The sequence below is a fragment of the Salvelinus fontinalis genome, chromosome 1 (assembly GCF_029448725.1).
Source record: "Salvelinus fontinalis isolate EN_2023a chromosome 1, ASM2944872v1, whole genome shotgun sequence".
Lineage (NCBI taxonomy): Eukaryota > Metazoa > Chordata > Actinopteri > Salmoniformes > Salmonidae > Salvelinus > Salvelinus fontinalis.
Window position 1 is genome coordinate 60,398,122 of NC_074665.1, and position 18,537 is coordinate 60,416,658.

General features: G+C 42.6%; 1 protein-coding gene across 7 annotated transcripts in view; it reads right to left on the reverse strand.

Annotated features, from left to right (window-relative positions):
- LOC129858989 (zinc finger MIZ domain-containing protein 1-like) overlaps positions 1-18,537 on the reverse strand; it is a 209,539-nt gene that overhangs the window by 99,580 nt on the left and 91,422 nt on the right. The gene's annotated exons all lie outside the window — the stretch shown is intronic.

Below are 18,537 nucleotides of genomic sequence, written 5' to 3' on the forward strand. Positions count from 1 at the left end.
AGTACCAGGAACGAGAGTAGAACCTCGTCTTAGGGACCAAACTGAACGATAATTTATAGCGAATGCTATCTGGCTACGGAATACTCCTTTCGCAATTATAAAGTCCCTTTGTGAACTGTTCCTAAGATCTGTGGTTCGTCATGTAGGTTGAGAGGGGTGTATCTTGGTTATAAAAGCTCTTTGTACTTTTCTGTTGTCACTTCCAATGGTTCATTAGAAATGGTGCATCATTGAAAGTCAAATGCTATTGCAAAGCTCTTATTATTAAAGATGTAGTTTAAGTATAACTCTGACTGGTGTGTGAAGTTTGTAACTCTCCTCATTTGGTAAAGCAGAAATATGCCACCACATTTGGTGACGGGGATGGGACGTGAATCTTCACTCGGTGACCGCTCCTGAAGATCTGGGCAAATCGTGCACGAGGGATCCTTCAACCTTGGGATCTTAGGGAAACCACACTTCGAGAACGAAGCAGATGGACCCACCTTTGATCTGAGAGGCAGCGAGCCGAGTGGATACCACATCTCGAAAAAAAAAAAATTAAGAAAGAGGTGAGCAAACCACACTTGAAGTCGAGTTTTTAGAAAAGCCTCTGTTACGTAGGCTCTGAGTGTGTATTCCTTTGTGAGGGGGGCACCTTGAAGGCGTATGCAGGGCCGAGTCAATGGAGAGTAATCTGAGAGTTTGCGAACTCAAAGATACTCTGCCACTGGTCGGTTGCGGGCGACCTAGAGCCGTCCTGACACTGAATTGATCACAGTGGGCATTGGTGCAGTCTGTGGGGGTGAGGGGCCAAGGTGACTGCGCGTTCTGTGTGAAACACGGTACTTGGTGAAGCCCTATTGGAAGAAGGGCCTCGTTCTGAAAGTGTCTGTGTGACTGTCTAAGTGACCCTCAGAGGTGGTGAATTCCAATTATTTAAAATGTGCTAGCCAGATATGCCCTGGGTTACTCTGTGTGAGTATTTTGTTTTGGGACCACTAGGTAATATTTTGATTACATTATGGGTTTCCCTGTACATATAGACAGGGTTTGAAATCCCGTGTCGGTAATCTTTGTAGAAGTGTTCTGTGTGGGCGTGGTAGGTTGACTCTGTGTGGATAACCGTTCAATTATGTTCTGATGTTCTGTGTGGACATCTGACCAGTTCTGTGTGGGTGATCATTGAAGTTCTGTGTGAGTACCTAAGAATTTCTTACGTTTTATATGGATTCTGTGAATATATGAAAATATGATCAATTGAATGTGTGTATAATCGATTACTAGAGATTTGATAAAGTAATGCTGAGAATATAATTATATACAATTTAAACCACCCATTCGTAGACGTACGTAGGTTTTGAGTTGGTATCTTTAATGGGTAATTTGATAAAGATGAGGTTTTAAGCATTATTAATGTCACGCCCTGGCCTTAGTATTCTTTGTTTTCTTTATTATTTTAGTTAGGTCAGGGTGTGACATGGGGAATGTTTGTGTTTTGTTGGTTTTGGGTGATTCTATGGTAAAGGGGTTGTTGGGTGTAGTATATGGGTTTGTGTTGAGTACATGTGTCTAGCGTTGTCTATGTATGTTTAGTTGTCTAGGAGAGTCTATGGTTACCTGAATGAGTTCCCAATTAGAGACAACTGATTTCGGTTGTCTCTGATTGGGAGCCTTATTTAGGGTAGCCATAGGCTTTCATTTGTTGTGAGTAGTTGTCTATGTGATACGTTTGTAGCCAGTGTGTGCACATCGTTGTTTAGCTTCACGATCGTTTTCTTGTTTTGTTTAGTTCGTAAGTGTGTTTGTTTCGTGTGCCTTCTTCGTCAATAAAAAGGAGATGGCATATTTTCCTAAAGCTGCGTATTGGTCCGTCAATCCTCCACACGATCGTGAGAGAACTACTCACCATTACAGGACCAAGCGGCATGGAAAGCGGCAACAGGACCCACCTACACAGGATTCGTGGACATGGGAGGAGATACTGGATGGTAAGGGGCCGTGGGCACAACCGGGAGAATATCGCCTTCCTCGTGAAGAGCTGGAGGCAGCTAAAGCCGAGAGGAGGCGATATGAGGAGGCAGCACGGAGACAAGGCTGGAAGCCTGTGAGTACAACCCAAAAATTTCTTGGGGGGGGCCTTAAAGGGAGTGTGGCGAAGTCAGGTAGGAAACCTGCGCCTACTCCCTGTACTTACCGTGGAGAGCGAGAGTACGGGCAGACACCGTGTTACGCAGTAGAGCGCACGGTGTCTCCTGTACGCGTGCATAGCCCGGTTCGGTACATTTCAGCTCCACGTATCGGCCGGGCTAGACTGAGCGTTGAGCCGTATGTCATGAAGCCGGCCCAACGCATCTGGTCACCAGTGCGTCTCCTCGGGCCGGCGTACATGGCACCAGCCTTACGCATGGTGTCCCCGGTTCGCCTACATAGGCCGGTGCGGGTTATTCCACCTCCCCGCACTGGTCAGGCGACGGGGAGCATACAACCAGGTAAGGTTGGGCAGGCTCGGCGCTCAAGGGAGCCAGTACGCATGCACGGTCCGGTATTTCCGGCGCCACCTCCCCGCCCCAACCCAGTACCACCAGTGCCTCCTCCACGCACTAGCTATATGGTGCGTGTCTCCAGCCCTTTACCACCAGTGCCTAAACAACGCACCAAGCCTCCTGTGTGTCCCCATAGTCCTGTGCGTCCTGTTGCTGCTCCCCGCACTAGCCCTGAGATGCGTGTCCCCAGCCCGGTGCCACCAGTCCCGGCACCACGCACCAGGCCTACAGTGCGCCTCAGCCGGCAGGAGTCTGCCGTCTGCACAGCGATGCCTGAACTGCCCGTCTGCCAAGCGCCATCTGAGCCATCCGTCTCCCCAGCGCCATCTGAGCCATCCGTCTCCCCAGCGCCGTCTGAGCCATCCGTCTGCCATGAGCCTGCAAAGCCGCCCGTCTGCCATGAGCCTGCAAAGCCGCCCGTCTGCCATGAGCCTACAGAGCCGTCCGCCAGACAGGAGCCGCTAGAGCCGCCCGCCAGACAGGAGCCGCTAGAGCTGCCCGCCAGACAGGAGCCGCTAGAGCCGCCCGCCAGACAGGATCTGCCAGAGCCGCCAACCAGACAGGATCTGCCAGAGCCGCCAACCAGACAGGATCTGCCAGAGCCGCCAACCAGACAGGATCTGCCAGAGCCGCCAACCAGACAGGATCTGCCAGAGCCGCCAACCAGACAGGATCTGCCAGAGCCGCCAATCAGACAGGATCAGCCAGATCCGTCAGCTAGCCATGAGCAGCCAGATCCGTCAGCCAGCCATGAGCAGCCAGATCCGTCAGCCAGCCATGAGCAGCCAGATCCGTCAGCTAGCCATGAGCAGCCAGATCCGTCAGCTAGCCATGAGCAGCCAGATCCGTCAGCTAGCCATGAGCAGCCAGATCCGTCAGCTAGCCATGGGCAGCCAGATCCGTCAGCCAGCCATGAGCAGCCAGATCCGTCAGCCAGCCATGGGCCGTCCCTCAGTCCGGAGCTGCAGTCCCTCAGTCCGGAGCTGCAGTCCCTCAGTCCGGAGCTGCAGTCCCTCAGTCCGGAGCTGCAGTCCCTCAGTCCGGAGCTGCCGTTCCTCAGTCCGGAGCTGCCGTTCCTCAGTCCGGAGCTGCCGTTCCTCAGTCCGGAGCTGCCGTTCCTCAGTCCGGAGCTGCCGTTCCTCAGTCCGGAGCTGCCGTTCCTCAGTCCGGAGCTGCCGTTCCTCAGTCCGGAGCTGCCGTTCCTCAGTCCGGAGCTGCCCCTTATCCTGGTGCTGCCCCTTATCCTGGTGCTGTCCCTTACCCTGGTACTGCCCCTTAGTTCGGAGCTGCCCCTGACCCTGGTACTGCCCCTTACCCTGGTACTGCCCCTTAGTTCGGAGCTGCCCCTTAGTCCGGAACTGCCCCTTAATGCAGTGGGGTTAATGTGGAGGGGGGTCATTTGGAGGAAGCTAAGGAGGCGGTTAGGGACTGTGGTGACGTGGGGACCACGACCAGAGCCGGAGCCGCCACCGTGGATGGAAGCCCACCCAGACCCTCCCCTAGACTGGTTAATGGTGCGCCCGGAGTTCGCACCTTAAGGGGGGGGTTATGTCACGCCCTGGCCTTAGTATTCTTTGTTTTCTTTATTATTTTAGTTAGGTCAGGGTGTGACATGGGGAATGTTTGTGTTTTGTTGGTTTTGGGTGATTCTATGGTAAAGGGGTTGTTGGGTGTAGTATATGGGTTTGTGTTGAGTACATGTGTCTAGCGTTGTCTATGTATGTTTAGTTGTCTAGGAGAGTCTATGGTTACCTGAATGAGTTCCCAATTAGAGACAGCTGATTTTGGTTGTCTCTGATTGGGAGCCTTATTTAGGGTAGCCATAGGCTTTCATTTGTTGTGAGTAGTTGTCTATGTGATACGTTTGTAGCCAGTGTGTGCACATCGTTGTTTAGCTTCACGATCGTTTTCTTGTTTTGTTTAGTTCGTAAGTGTGTTTGTTTCGTGTGCCTTCTTCGTCAATAAAAAGGAGATGGCTTATTTTCCTAAAGCTGCGTATTGGTCCGTCAATCCTCCACACGATCGTGACAATTAAATTGTCTACAATGTCTGGGAAATTGTGCTCTAGAAACCGATTGGAGTGTGTCCACTTTTTCTTACCCTAACGATGTACCTATAAATGCTTATTGGATTATCTCCGTCTGGGTACTACATTTGAAATAAAACTGCCCTTAAGGTCTGAAAATGTTTTATTTTTCTTCCCAGTATGAGAGGAGTTGCTGGATTTATTGAATAAACCGTTTTCCATAAATTTAGAGCGAATTAAGATGGAATTTCAACGTAATTTATAATGTTGTACAAAGCCTAGGGTATCCATCAAACTAATTATCATTGCGTGATTAATGTGATGTAGTAAAGTAATTGAAATACGTTGCATGAGAAAACATAATCTACTTTTATTAAAAGGCGCAAGATCTGTTTCGTAGTCTATGAATGTCGATTTTACTCTTTGACTGCTAATCTATCCATTTGGCATGTGAGAATCATCGCTGGAGTAACGCTTGGACCTTTAAATTAGGGCTATTTTCTGGGAATTGTCTCGGTAGAACGTGCATGATTTTACGACTACAGACAATTGTAAAGTGGGTTTATTTGCGGGGAGTCTTAGTCATTTAAATAGCATTGGTGGTTCAGTGGTAAAAATCTCTCCTGCCACGCGGGAGGCCCGGGTTGGTTTCCCAGACAATGCCCTGACTAAAATCTGGGTTTCTGATTGTAATTCAACTATTGGTATATTTTGCCTGGAAAGATACGGTCGTAAGTGTTTGTTTAAGATATAAACAGAACGTTTTAATAGCTTGTTTAGGTTAAATTGAAAGACTAATTCATTAAAAATAATTGCGAGGCGATTTTGATGTAATACGTTGTCTGTGGCCTAAATAACATATTGAGAATAGGAGTCGTATTTAAATAACTGAATCAAGGAAGAGACAGTTACCTAAATCTAATGAATAAATTTGGCGCTTTACATGTTATTTTTAAAGTCTTGGACATTTCATAAGTGTGAAGCCGAAAGAGAAGAGAAAGTTGTAAAGTTTGCTTTTTATCTTACGATAGAGGTAAGGCAGAACGTTGTTTGAGTAGGGGTTATATTTTTGCCTACTGGTAAAAATAGGAGAGTTGGTTGTGAGCGCTGGGATATGTTGGGCTGTAAGGGATTCAGGTGTAAATAAGGAAACATTTTGTGATAATTTATTCTGATCATTATGATTCTTGGTTTGATTGTTTAGGTAACACCAGTGAATTTGAGCAGGAAGTTAATGTATTCTAACATTATAATCTGTTTCCATTACATGGAACAATGTCAGGTCATTAAAGTGGATTGCAGTTTGAGTTTATTTTTATTTCTACAGGGACAGTGCACATTAACCACAGTTGTGTGTGTGACTAATGGCAGGGTATTCCAGACATGGGAAGCTCTCACACTGAAAGCAGATTGACTAAAGGTGCTTTTCCTTAAGGGAACTATACCGTCATCTCTCATGACGGACCTTGTGGATCTGCTGCCATAAGGTTTGGGTTTTCTGTTCAACAAAAGTACTGAGTAGAGGGGGAGCCTGTACATTTAGAATCTTGAATACAAGACAGGCGTCAGTGTATTGCATAAGATTTTCTGAGAATGTAACAGTGATTATAGCTATTGGGTTTCCTATCAAGTACTTTGAGAGCCTGTTTGCAGACAGACTGAATGGGTTTTAATGTTGAACAGCAGGCTTGGGCCACACTAGTCAGGTAGTATGTTAAGAGGGGGAGTATCATAGATTTGAAGTATAGTTTTGTTACATGTAGTTAAACAATTTCATGTTTTTGAAATTAGCTAGGTTGAATTTGGTTATTTGAGTTACCATTTTTATTTGCTTTTTAAAAGAGAGGTTGGAATCAAGTATGATGCCGTGGTACTTAAAATCAGATACATAGACCTCTGTCTCAGGGCATCAGATACCACCTGGAGCTTTTCCCCTGATACATAGACATCTGTCTCAGGGGCATCAGATACCACCTGGAGCTTTTCCCCTGATACATAGACCTCTGTCTCAGTAGCATCAGATACCACCTGGAGCTCTTCCCCTGATACATAGACATCTGTCTCAGTAGCATCAGATACCACCTGGAGCATTTCCCCTGATACATAGACATCTGTCTCAGTAGCATCAGATACCACCTGGAGCTTTTCCCCTGATACATAGACATCTGTCTCAGTAGCATCAGATACAACCTGGAGCTTTTCCCCTGATACATAGACATCTGTCTCAGGGCATCAGATACCACCTGGAACTTTTCCCCTGATACATAGACATCTGTCTCAGGAGCATCAGATACCACCTGGAGCTTTTCCCCTGATACATAGACATCTGTCTCAGGGGCATCAGATACCACCTGGAGCTTTTCCCCTGATACATAGACATCTGTCTCAGTAGCATCAGATACCACCTGGAGCATTTCCCCTGATACATAGACATCTGTCTCAGGTGCATCAGACACCACCTGGAGCTTTTCCCCTGATACATAGACATCTGTCTCAGGGCATCAGATACCACCTGGAACTTTTCCCCTGATACATAGACATCTGTCTCAGGGCATCAGATACCACCTGGAACTTTTCCTCTGATACATAGACATCTGTCTCAGGGCATCAGATACCACCTGGAACTTTTCCCCTGACACATAGACATCTGTCTCAGGGCATCAGATACCACCTGGAGCTTTTCCCCTGACACATAGACATCTGTCTCAGGGCATCAGATACCACCGGGAGCTTTTCCCCTGACACATAGACATCTGTCTCAGGGCATCAGATACCACCGGGAGCTTTTCCCCTGATACATAGACATCTGTCTCAGTAGCATCAAATACCACCTGGAGCTTTTCCCCTGATACATAGACCTCTGTCTCAGGGGCATCAGATACCACCGGGAGCTTTTCCCCTGATACATAGACATCTGTCTCAGGGGCATCAGATACCACCGGGAGCTTTTCCCCTGATACATAGACCTCTGTCTCAGGGGCATCAGATACCACCGGGAGCTTTTCCCCTGATACATAGACATCTGTCTCAGGGGCATCAGATACCACCTGGAGCTTTCCCCTGATACATAGACATCTGTCTAAGTAGCATCAGATACCACCTGGAGCTTTTCCCCTGATACATAGACATCTGTCTCAGGGGCATCAGATACCACCGGGAGCTTTTCCCCTGATACATAGACATCTGTCTCAGGGGCATCAGATACCACCGGGAGCTTTTCCCCTGATACATAGACCTCTGTCTCAGGGGCATCAGATACCACCGGGAGCTTTTCCCCTGATACATAGACATCTGTCTCAGGGGCATCAGATACCACCTGGAACTTTTCCCCTGATACATAGACATCTGTCTCAGGGCATCAGATACCACCTGGAGCTCTTCCCCTGATACATAGACATCTGTCTCAGGGGCATCAGTTGTTTTCTTTGTGAGGAACATGCTGGCTGTGTTTTTTATTGAGATGCAAACATGAGTCCCTGAGCAACTTTGTCATCTGAACCATTACAGTAGTGAGTTCTTGTGTAGCTTGTTGTTTGTTATTTGCATGCATTTATCACTGTATCATCTGCATACATTGGAACTTCAGACCCTGTACAGACTGAAGGAAGATCATTAATGTACGAGCTGAACAGTATTGACCTTTGGGGAATGCAAACATTGTAGATATGAGTAGAAAAAAGTTAGTTTTGACTCTTATGCTGATGAGACAGCACCAACTTTTGAAAGGTTTTAGATTTGTTAAAAATCAGCTTTGTTTTTACTAAATTTATGCAACAGGTTGAAATGATTAGATTGTTGGAAAGGGGTTATGGGTTTGTTTATTGTTTATTGTTTAGTGTTGATTTTAGTTGTTGATTTTACTTAATTACACTTTGTATTATCTGATGTGTTTGAGTAGGATTCTTTCTTCCCGGGATGGATGGAAGTCACCTAAAGTATGCATGTTAAAGGAGACATGGGAGAACACGTCTCAATCAACATTTTATTAAATGCCTGGGATTGAATTTCACTGATTCCGTACTCTGAGAAATGTACTACATTTGCAATAGAGGATAATTGTGTCTAAGGGTAGCGCATGCTAAATTAAGTACATATAAATATTGAGGAAGTTTAAAACAAATGATTAATGATTTGATGGAGTACAGTGGAATTATTATTATTATTAGGTTTTGTTTGTAGTTAACTTTTGAGTTTCTGAATCGGTGTAGTATAATGAATCCTAATGAAGTGTTTTGTGTTTTTTCTGGGAAAATGGGTGTTTCATTGTCTCTCTTTGAAATGTTTCCTGGGACTATAATCTTGGGGAGATTGAGTGAGATTGAGGCCGTAAACTACCAAATTGAAAAGTCCTGTAAATGTTTTGTTTGTTTTTACCTTAAGGTTTGCAACTACACACACACAACACATTTGTTATAACTTTTTTTTTTTTTTTAAATACTATGTTTGATTTGATTTTCAATTTTCTTCGGGTTTGGTGAGTTCTCCATTTCACTTAGTGCTAAAATATCTTAAAGGGGAGCGCACACATGGAATTTTTATTTTCTGAGTTTGAATTAAACATGTGAATTATTTTGATAAAGGAATGTTCTGGGAACCTGGGATACAACATGTAGGAAATGTTTGACGTTTTTTCTTTAATTTGTCTAATATAGTAAGAAACACTTCTTTGAAGGGTTTGTATGACCTATGACCCGTATCATGACTTTTCATTGTGGCTTGATCACCCTCATTGGAAAGCCATTTGGATAATGAATTTAAGGTCATTTGTAATACTGATTTCAAGGTAATTTGTGTAATTGATCATTATTGTGGAGTTATTTTATAGTTCTTAGCCATATTTGTAATTTGGACCAATGTGAACAAGGAGAGGGCATTGCCTTTAACTAAGGGTAGGCTGCTTTAAGTCTATTTTCCTATGACCATATGGGTACAATATTTTTTATTTGTGGAGGTTTTCATAGTGATTTTAATTTGTGTATGTTATTTGAAATGTTGTGTTATCTTTTGACCAGTTGTAGTGTTGTTTTATACATTACTCTCATGGAGAGTTATGTGTTAAAAATGGGGGAGGATTCAGTTCTTTGAGGTTTTGGATTGAAGTTTACACACCTTGAGTGATATGTGACGGAGTGTATTGTTGTGTTGTTTGTTTTGTTCTATTCCCGATGGGTTATAGGTCTAACTTCCTGATCCTTTGGCTCTGCATCGGAGTTGACAGTGTGATGGGGAGTATACGCCAATTTGAAATAATAGTTCAATAGAATCAATAGAATGTGTTATTCTCTTTAACATATGTTTAGACATTTGTATTAAGAATAATTGGTAAAAGTAATAATTTATCATGTAGCTAATGAACTGAACTAAACTGTTGTTCTGATCTGTTCTTTCGAGGTTATCATGAAAAGTGACATCAGACGGTATCTTAATGCATGGAAGAGATAATTGGACCGAACAGTGGGTGTACCTCAAAACCCCCTCTAACTGGCTGAAGAAGAGTGACAAAGGCGTTAAATAAGGCCCTGTCCGCACCACTTCTACTGAGAGAAAGGAGCCGAGACAGAAATTGGTGTACAGTATCCGATCTAAGCTATCAACTGCTTTTCTCTCATGTTTCTCTCAGGAGTGTGAGAGGAGTCCACGTGGAGTGAGCATGGAGAGAAATCTGTTCTAAACTTCTCTTATGTTGCTGGTATACTGGTTGACAAATGGACAAGACATAATGGGTGGTAAAGGTGAGACATTGAAATTGGGACATTATCATGGGACATCCACTTTGAACTGTAAAGTTATCTGAAGAAAAACGAAAAGGACGCCAAAAGAATCAGTGCCTGAAGGAGGGAGTTGATCAACTGTGCCAAAAAAATTGTTTTAGACTTTTGGGGTATCAGGTTTATGGTAGAGATCTACACCACGTAAAATTATAGTAATTTAGATTAAGAATGCATTGAGATACTGATCTGTATAATAATCGTGATCAAAAAGTTAATAGTAGAATTATGGGATAATAATACTGGATGTTAATATAAATGTACATTCTGCCAAATGTTGATGTGTGTTAAATTGAGTTTTTACTTTGAGTGATAGGACCAATTTGAATCACTGAGCAATGTCATTTTAAAATTTGTTGGATAATTACTGGTTTCTAATTATGATTTTATTTGGAAATTGAATGATTTTTATAACTGAAGGATTGTTTTGATTGTTGTTACGAACTAAAGATGTTTACGCTATTATAAGCATGCCATGGTGAATGGAGAGGGTGAACTCTGATCTGAAGAGTGAAAATGATCCTAATCTATTTGATCTATAGGCATTGCCTTATAAATAGTGGAATCATGATGCTTGTCTTGGGTCATGTTCATTAGGCACCAAGGGGATACATTTTATTTTAACTTCTTTGGGGTAGGGGACAGTATTTTCACGTCCGGATGAAAAGCGTGCCCAGAGTAAACTGCCTGCTACTCAGGCCCAGATGCTAGGATATGCATATTATTAGTATATTTGGATAGAAAACACTCTGGAGTTTCTAAAACTGTTTGAATGATGTCTGTCAGTATAACAGAACTCATATGGCAGGCAAAAACCTGAGAACAAATCCAACCAGGAAGTGGGAAATCTGAGGTTTTTAGTTTTTCAACTCTTTGCTTATCCAAGATACAGTGGAAATGGGGTCATGTTGTACTTCCTAAGGCTTCCACTAGATGTCAACAGTCTTTAGAACCTTGTTTGATGCTTCTACTGTAACGTGGGGGCGAATGAGAGGGGATTGAGTAAGGTCTGCCATGAGCTGACCATGCGCTGACCATGCGCGTTCATTTGAGAGTTAGCTTGAGTTCAATTGCATTTCTGAAGACAAAGGAATTCTCCGGTTGGAAAATTATTGAAGATTTATGTTAAAAACATCCTAAAGATTCTTTCTATACTTCGTTTGACATGTTTCTACGGACTGTAATTTGACTTTTCGTCTGAACTTTTGCCTGGACCTGCCCGCGCGTCGTGAGTTTAGATTGTGTACTGAACAACAAGGAGGAATTTGGACATAAATGATGGACAATATCGAAAAAAACAAACATTTATTGTGGAACTGGGATTCCTGGGAGTGCATTCTGATGAAGATCATCAAAGGTAAGTGAATATTTCTAATGCTCTTTCTGACTTCTGTTGACTCCAACATGGCGGATATCTCTTTGGGTTGATTTGTCGTCTGAGCGCCGTACTCAGATTATTGCATGGTTTGCTTTTTCCGTAAAGTTTTTTTGTAATCTGACACAGCGGTTGCATTAAGGAGAAGTGGAATGAACTTTTTTTTGTGGAATGAACAGCTGACTGAAGACAGGACAGAAGGGCATTCGTGCGGTTGAGTCTGTTTCTGCTGTAACATGGACTCTTAACAACATAATGAAACTGAATAATGTTAATTCAAATTATGCTAAAGGTAGTGAACTGACGTTGCCACGAGCAGCAACGCAGATATTGAGATGAGCGAGATGCAAGACTTCGCTCTCACAGTCACACACAGTGCAGGGGTTTGCTTTACGCTGTCACTCTTCCTGCTTTTACTTCCTGCTTTGCTCCTATGGGTACACTCGGAATGACCGCCAGTCTACCCATAATGCCCTAATTGACAGGAATGAGGATGCCGTTCTATTCATTTTATTACAATATGTGCTTGGAGTTCAAACAGTTAACCCAAACTAAACTATAAGTGTTATTAAAATTCTTATTGAACATTCAGGTAAAGTTTTAATGAAGTTATTCAAAAACCTACAAATATCCTTTACATTTTTGTTCAAAACATTCACAACATTTAGAGAATGTTCTCAGAACGTTATTTAATTACCTTCAAATAACCTATAGTTTCCATTCTCAGAACGTTAATAAAACCTTGTGTAACGAGTGCGCTGAGAGTCGGGAAGCAAGTTCAGGGAGTGAGTGTTTTAATAAATAAAAGAACCGATGAACACGAGACACAAACAACGCACCAACATGAAAACAGTGTCAATAACACCTGAGGAAAGAACCAATGGGAGTGACAGATATAGGGAAGATAATCAAGGAGGTGATGGAGTCCAGGTGAGTGTCATGAGGTGCAGGTGCGTGAGACGATGGTGACAGGTTTGTGGGATAATCAGAAGCCTGATTACCTAGAGGCCGGAGAGGGAGTATACGTGACACCTTGAAGGAAAACCATAGTAAAACGTTCTCAGAACTTCCCTGCAACCAAAGAAATATACGTTCCCAGTAGAGGCAAAATGTTCACTTCCGATCTCTAATGTTCACTTTTTTTCTGTTTTACCTGTCAGGAAACGTATGGCTTCGTTCATTGAACCAATGGGAAATCAAAAACAGGGACTAGTGTGTGTGTGTTAGTCGGAGCTGATTAGGCTATGCTCCAAGGACACTGGGAGCACATTACTAATCATAGCACCAAGATGTTAGACTACACTGCAGGTTAAAAAGTAAAATGTCAAAAAAGCAATGTGTAAGTCTTCCATTCTGAATCTCAAGTACTTTCAGCTGCAGCACAGCGGGCTGCATGTGTGATGTCATTGTCACAGTATTCCACTGAGAACGGATCAGTCTATTTCAGTTCGGTGTACAGGGAATGGGATAGGCACCACACACAACAGAAAGAGAGAACATAGAAAATATGTAAATAAAGACGTGAACCTTGGTTGGTTTAAAGAATCTTGAATGTTTGTTTTGAGTGCTCGTCTCTTTCTGAAATAAAATACAAGCCTTTCAGATGTGTGAGGAAAATACAGCTGCCTTGAGAAGAAGCATCCTCACCAAACACATGTACAGTGCCTTCAAAAAGTATTCACATCCCTTCAATTTTCCCACATTTTGTTATGTTCAAGACTGAATTCATAATGGATTCAATTTAGATGTCACTGATCTACACACAATACCCCATAATATCAAAGTGGCTGTTCCACTGGATGTCATAAGGTGAATGCACCAATTTGTAAGTCGCTCTGGATAAGAGCGTCTGCTAAATGACTTAAATGTAAATGTAAATGTAAATGTAAAGTGGAATTTTGTTATTTCGAGAAAGAAAATTGTCAATAAGTCAAACATGAGTCAATAAGTATTCAACCCCTTTGTTATAGCAAGCCTAAATAAGTTCAGGAATAAAAATGTGTTCAATAATAGTGGTTAATATGATTTTTGTACCCCACACATATAATTACCTGTAAGGTCTCTCAATCGAGTAGTGAATTTCAAGCACAGATTCAACCACAAAAACCAGGGAGGTTTTCCAATGACTCTCAAAGATGGGCACAAATTGGTAGATGTGTAAAAAATAAAAAGAGCAGACATGAACATGGTGAAGTTATTAATTAGGCTTTGGATGGTGTATCAATACACTCAGTCACTACAAAGATACAGGTGTCCTTCCTAACTCTGTATGCTAGCTATGCTACCAGCTTATACGAACGGGAGTTAGCATTTAGCATTCACTTCTTCTAAACCTGAAAAGGTAAAACTTCTCAATGTTATGCAGAGAAAACAGACAAATATATCAAAATTGAACTTTAGTAACCACATTGTGGGCCTGTTACAATACATCAATCAGGACGGATTTAATGAATGTCCACTTTGTTAGATCAGAATTGTTGAATGTGAGCCAATCTAGCATCCTTCTTCTATCCCCCATGGTCTGCGTTCCATTGACCTATTTACCACATCTATTTGACTGGTAACTCACAGGTACACTCACAATGGCTGCCTGGTACTGTGATGCAATAATTTCCATGGTAATGTAGAATGTTAATTCAAATGATGTTAACTAATGTGGCTGACGCAATGGAATGTATTTTTTGTAATGTCTGTTGAGTTGAATCAACAAATCACAGGACATAGAGACATCGCATGAGTACAAAAAAAGTATGAAAATGTATGCACTCACATAAGTCGCTCTGGATAAGCGCGTCTGCGAAATTTAATTAACATTTTATTAGTACACTTCCTGCTTTGCTCTCATGGGTACACTCGCAATGGCCGCCAGTCCACCCATTATACCATAATTGACTTGAAAGGGGACACCCGTTTTACTCATTCTATCTCTATGGCAGCACATGCAGTCCGGAGCGGAGGAGGAGAGAAAATGCGTCTATTTGAACAGTTATAACGGTGACCGCGGTTATTTGGCTGGACAATAACCGTCATCCGAAATTCCATGACCGTCAAAGCCCTACGTGATATGAGAAAACTGAGAATGGATCAACAACATTGTAGTTACTCCACAACACTGTTGACAGAGTGACAGAGTGAAAAGAAGGAAGCCTGTACAAAACAAAAAATATTCCAAAACATGCATCCTGCTTGCAACAATGCACTTTAGTAATACTGCAAAAACATTGACAAAGAAATTCACTTTTTTTACTGAATACAAAATATTATGTTTGTGGCAAATCCAACACATCACTGAGTAACACTCTTCATATTTTCAAGCATGGTAGTGGCTGCATCATGTTATGGGTATGCTTGTCATCGGCAATGACTAGGGATGTTTTTTTTTTTTTTAAGAAATGAAATTGAGCTAAGCGCAGGCAATATCCTAGAGAAAAACCTGGTTCAGTCTGCTTTCCAATATACACTGGTAGACAAATTCATCTTTCAGCAGGACAATAACCTAAAACACAAGGTCAAATCTACACTGGAGTTGCTCACCAAGATGACATTGAATGTTCCTGAGTGGCCTAGTTACAGTTTTGACTTAAATCGGCTTCAAAATCTATGGCAAGACTTGAAAATGGCTGTCGAGCAATGATCAACAGCCAAAGTTTGAAGAATACATTTAAAAATGATGGACCAATATTGTACATTCCAGGTGTGCAAAGCACTTAGAGATCGCTGCCAAAGGTGCTTCTAACAAGTATTGACTCAGGGGGGTGAATACTTATCTAATCAAGATATACTAGTGTTTCTTTTTCATGAATGTTTAATAAATGTTAGAATTTTTCTATCACTACGACATTACAGTGTTCTGTTTACAATTAAATCCATGTTAATCCCACTTTGTAAAACAACAAAATGTGGAAAACATCAAGGGGTGTGAATACTTTCTGAAGGCACTGTATACTTCACTGATACAATCCATTGTTTACAGTAAACTAAGGAATGTTAGTAGGCACTTCATATAAAGAGTGATGACTTCATTTGGTCCAGTGCTATGGCTCACAAGACCTCTCAAAACAAGGACTTAAGTCAGCAAGCCAGTCAGTTAGTCAGTCAGTCAGTCAGTCATGCCAGCAAGACCACAAAGCAGCCCCCTTTGTCACCTCTGAGTAACTCCATGGCTCCGCTGCCAAATCTATTGCCTTCCGCCTGCAAGCTCTTGATTACAATAGTAAGCATTGATGTCTGCTAGCCTGGTTAAACCAGACTAGAGTGAAACAATGGTGAGCTGTGCAGTATTCAGTCTGGTTTAACCAGCCAAGGTGTGTGCAGGGCCTAGATGATGTAGCATCAGATGCCCTGGGCCCTTCCTCCCTCCGCCTTGTAGGAAGAAAACCACAGTATAAGGGAAACACTGCACCGGAATGACACAGCATGGAGGAATGCAAAGGCGGATGCGGTCTGTTTCCTACCCTCCCTCTCTCTTTCTCTCTCTCTCCAATCCCTCCCTCTCGCGTTCTCTCCCCCCCACCCCCCACCTCTCTCCCTCCCTCTTTGTGGCTAGGACCAGAGTCAGACCCAGTAATTAGTGAGGTTATTTTCTCCAGAAGGCTAGATCTGTGTTCATGGGGCTGAGCGTGTGTCAGAGAATGTGTCCCAAATGGCACCCTATTCCCTACATAGTGCACACCCTATACGCTACGTAGTGCACTACTGTTGACCAGGGCACATAGTGCTCTGGTCAAAAGTAGAGCACTACATTCATGGGTTGCACCTCTGTCACTCGTTCACACCATTGTTATGAACGTTCTAAAGAAATCTCATCCATAGTGACTCCTGAAAGTCGAGTGGTGCCCAGTCATTCTTAACCGGGGCTCATGATTGTTTTAGCAATGCTAACGTTAGCTTGCTAAAACCCATTGCTTTCCCCTCAATCTTGCTCTCCCCAATTATGAAGTCAATCTGACGACATTACAATGATGAAAAAAGTTCTTCCCATTAATTATTCGCCTACTTTATAAATGCCATCGTATTTCCAAGCCACTGTAATTAACTTTAGACTAAATCTTCAATTGAGATGCGAGTAGAACGTTCAGTCGATCGTCAGTCTTCAAGAGAACGTTCATAACCATGGCGTAATGCAACTTGCAACCTATGAATACGGGACAGGGTGCCATTTGGGATGCCAAAAGAAGTCCAGCTGCCATCCCACATGATTTGATATTGATATAAAAACATCTGCATTGGGCCTTGCTTTTTGTGGATGTGTGTGTATCAACATTTAACATTTTTCTAACAGTTCTACTAGCCAGCCACTCTGGAGAATCATGACCAGTGTTACAGCACAGCACACATATCCTTCCTTTACCAGAGACCACAGAGGAAGTGTGTGTGTGTGCGTGTGTCAGCTCAGGTCAGAAGTGCACAAACCAGAACCGTTGTGGCTGTTCACAAAAGTGGCTTCCTCTCGGTTTCATCACTTGGGGGCGGCCTTTGTTAGCGTGCGGAAAGGCCTGCAGAGGGAATGAAAATATTGGCAAGTCTCTACAGCTCTTCTGGAGACCTACAGCTGCACCGACCGCACAGTGAACACATAGACACACACACACACACACACACACACACACAAGAAAACACATTCATGCACGCTCATACACACACACACACACACACACACACACACACACACACACACACACACACACACACACACACACACACACACTAAAGTACATGTCATGTAAAGTACATGTCGGATTGGGGCGGTAGGCAAATTGGAGTGGGTATAGGGTGTCAGGTAGGGTGGAGGTGATATGATCCTTGATGTAAAGTACATGTCATGTAAAGTACATGTCGGATAAAGTACATATCATGTAAAGTACATGTCGGATAAAGTACATGTCATGTAAAGTACATGTCGGATAAAGTACATATCATGTAAAGTACATGTCGGATAAAGTACATGTCATGTAAAGTACATGTCGATAAAGTACATATCATGTAAAGTACATGTCGGATAAAGTACATGTCATGTAAAGTACATGTCGGATAAAGTACATGTCATGTAAAGTACATGTCGGATAAAGTACATGTCATGTAAAGTACATGTCGGATAAAGTACATGTCATATAAAGTACATGTCGGATAAAGTACATGTCGGATAAAGTACATGGCGGATAAAAACTGGCATGAACGGTCTGGAGGAAACGGAACATTTTTCGGTAAACTTTCCAAATATCGACAAAACAAAATATGCTAGACAAAGTGGATTTTTTTTGTGTCTTCAAAATGAATTATGCGAGAAATGTCAGTGAAAATGCTCTAATGTGCAAATATTGATATAACAACCATCATATTGAAGTAAACTTGGAGTCACGTGATGACATGGTGTGTGGTCCTTCCACCACGACTCGGAAAAGCATGCAGTTTATTATACTACAGATGAAATAAGTTATGATGAACTTCACAGGGTGGTGAAAGTGCACAGTGATGAGCTTGATGCTCCTTTCCAATAAATGTCAAGAGTCTTATTCTGGTGACATGATAATCGATGCTTGGCTGGCGCTTGACAAATAAAAAGAATCTTGCTCTTTTGCCCATAATAATAATCTCATCATGTAGGCTTTACGTGCGCTCTAGCCAGCAGTATGCAGATAACGCACATTCGCCATAAAACGCAACATTTCTTGTGAGAAAACCTTCAGTAGAGTTAATAAAGCTATGGAATTTCTCAAGCAAGAATTTTGCTACGACTGTCTGTGAATTGTATGTGGGGAGTGGAAAACTGAAAACTAGCTGTTATTGGCAGAGAGGTCTGGAACTGACTTTGTTATTTGTCTATTAACCAATTTACCGCATGGT